The 2918-nt window shown below is 42.7% G+C and overlaps 1 protein-coding gene across 1 annotated transcript in view; it reads left to right on the top strand.

The window, feature by feature from the left end:
• lmnb2 (lamin B2) overlaps nt 1-1284 on the top strand; it is a 13573-nt gene extending 12289 nt beyond the window's left edge. Inside the window, exon 13 of the mRNA XM_068593252.1 lies at nt 1-1284. This exon is cut by the window's left edge and continues 573 nt beyond it. The gene's annotated coding sequence lies outside the window, so the exon portion shown is untranslated.
• Nucleotides 1285-2918: the final 1634 nt, after the last annotated feature.

Here is a 2918-nt window from a genome sequence, read left to right as displayed (position 1 = left end):
GCATTGTGTTGCAGAACTGATTTCCCTTCATCCAAAATGTGTCCGCAAATCCACCGCTGGGTTGCAGCTGACACACCTGGTCCTTACATGAGCTACCCCTCACCCGCCTCTCCATCTCCTCTGTTGCGGTCCATCTGCTGTGTCATTGTAGGCGTTAGGAAGGAGAAACGATCCAGAGGAAGAATGTTAGTCATTGCTCTGGACAGTACAGTGGAATGAAAACCTTTAGTGCCCTGGGACATCTGAGTAGAGGTCACCAGATAGTACAACATGTTCAATGTCCTCAATGAATCAGAGCGTCACTGTATCCGCCAACGCTTTGATGTAATTTGGGGGGAAGTGTACAGAAGCACAGCCTGTGCTAACTGTGACAACCAAAGTGTGACAGGATGTAGGGGTTGTGTTAGTAGGTAGGTCCACAGCCATTGAACTAGTTGAACTCAGGTCTGTGTGGGCTTTTGGGTCCTGATGGGACAGATTTTTGTGTCAGTACAGCGTGCTTTACATTGCTAGTTATTATTTTTCTATAGAGTGCTTGTCTATGTAATCAATGTGTTGTTATGATATACTTCATTTCCCATTTGAGTGTGTTAGGGTTTTTGGGATGGTTACGGTTGGGTGTGCATTACTTCAAGAGACTTTAGTATTCTGAACACTGCAGTTGATAGCCGTTTCCTCGGCGGTGTCAGACTAACTGACTCTGAAGTTAATACTGATCTGATTTGGGATGTTGTAAGGCTCTGCATTGTGTATTGGGATTCAGTCCCTCCAGGAGTCCTTGTGATTTTAGCACAAGAATTCACGTATATTCAGTAGATCTTTGAAATATATTTTTCAAACGACCAACCTTTTTGTGAAAACTGGTCCGGCTTTTACCAATCACTGTAAGTTCTGCTGAGATATCTAATAATGAAGCTTCAGTCTCACCCTGAACCACTGCCTTTGATCTACATGGTGCAGGTATTGTTGCATATTAGTATGCATGAGCATCCGTTTGTTACTTGGACAATAACACAACTTTTTTTAACTGAAAACCGAAAATATCAAAATGGCAAGTTTTGGCCAAAAGTATAATGTATTCAGGAGTGTTTGTAGAAAAGCTTGTTCATCAGAAGCTGCGTTCCTGCAGGGGCTGCTCCAGGACTTGGTCTGACCAGTTGTGCTACAATATAGATGTGATTTTGTGAGATTTCTTTTCAACATCATTTAACCTGGTATTGTTCTCATTCATGATTCATTGTTGATGAACTACCTTTTGTACACACAATAAATGTTTTACATATACACAGTGGCTGTATTGTGTGTTTAATAATATACAAACTCAGTGTGGTTTAAGAACTCGGCACATACCGGCTCATGGGTTTCCTTTTATATTAAGAAAATGTTTTCAAAAGCCATTCCTCTCATAAACTGTGCGGGCTGGCACATGAAACTGAACTAGTTATTGACTCGCTGTCGGACTTGACTGACTACACTGTCATTATTTTTTCTGAAAGGTTAGGTTTAAATATGTAAAGGAAATGTTATATAATGCTGACTTTTGGTTAATTTAGGTCAAATCTACAGATTCAAAATAAATGTAATTTTCTTTCAACTATGTCGGAAATAAGACATTTTATGGAAGCAAAAGGGTTTTGCCAGGATAATCAAAGATCTACATAACATGTTTCTCATCTGTGAAACCAGTGCGATCTTTTTTTATTTCCATTTTGTGTGTGAAAGAAGAGATTTTATTTTGTTTGGGTCGTTTCTCAGTCTTCTGTAACATGACTTGTTAACATTACATGCCACTTAATTATCTCCCCAGATGTTTACACTTGAAAAAATAAAATTTGCTAAATTAAAGAAGCCTGAATGTAACATTTCATAACAAATGCATGTGGTTGTTTCCTAATTACAAGGTTCCATATTTGTGTAATTATGTTTCTTGATGATGCAATCATTTGAACACAAAGTTCAAAGGAAGTTAGTAGGCTCGTTTGTTAGAGCTGCGCCTCCCCTGGAATCCAGACGAAAGCAGGCGGCCGCTGCCGGAGGCATTGACAAAAAACTGCTATCAAATCGGACAGTTTTCAGCTGCCTTCAAAGTATTAACAGGAAGTTACGGAATAAAATACTTCCTGTTAGTTACGATATGTAGTCTACTTGTAGTTTTCAGTTCATATGTGATTATAAATATATATTCATGTAGAAATGTGTGTTTGCTGCATCCTTTGTTTTTATGTCTGCCTGTGAAATACATTACTACTGGTTTTGATGTTTGTTATACAAATACGATTTTGTATTCTTAACCACACACAATATGTCTTCAGCTCTTGACCCTTGCAGGACTACTGGAGGGGAGTTTGCCCAACCAGTCTACATGTGCTTTGTGGACTTGGAGAAGGCTTTCGACCGGGTCCCTCGGGGGTTTTTGTGGGGGGTGAATCGGGAATATGGGGTGCCGGACCCGTTGGCACGGGCTATCCAGTCTCTGTATGCTTGCAGTAGGAATTGTGTCCGTATCCTCGGTAGTAAGTCAGACACATTCCCGGTGGGTGTTGGCCTGCGCCAGGGCTGCCCTTTATCACCGGTCCTGTTCGTAACTTTCATGGACAGGATTTCTAGGCGCAGCCGGGGGACGGAGGAACTCTGGTTCGGGGGCCTCGGTATCGCCTCTCTGCTGTTTGCAGATGATGTGGTCCTGTTTGCCTCCTCGGACCGTGACCTCGAGCATTTGCTAGGGCGTTTTGCCGCCGAGTGTGAAGCGGCAGGGATGAGGGTTAGTGCCTCCAAATCTGAGGCCATGGTTCTCTGCCGGAAACCGGTGGATTGCTCCCTCCAGGTGGGGACAACATGCCTGCCCCAAGCGAAGGAGTTCAAGTATCTCGGGGTCTTGTTCACGAGTGAGGGTAAGGTGGAGCGGGAGATCGACAGGC

The sequence above is a fragment of the Clinocottus analis genome, unplaced genomic scaffold, assembly GCF_023055335.1.
Source record: "Clinocottus analis isolate CAN_PGR_092001 unplaced genomic scaffold, fCliAna1.0.p SCAF_29, whole genome shotgun sequence".
Taxonomy (NCBI): Eukaryota; Metazoa; Chordata; class Actinopteri; order Perciformes; family Cottidae; genus Clinocottus; species Clinocottus analis.
Note: the sequence above shows the minus strand (reverse complement) of the source record. Positions and strands in the feature narration are given on the sequence as shown.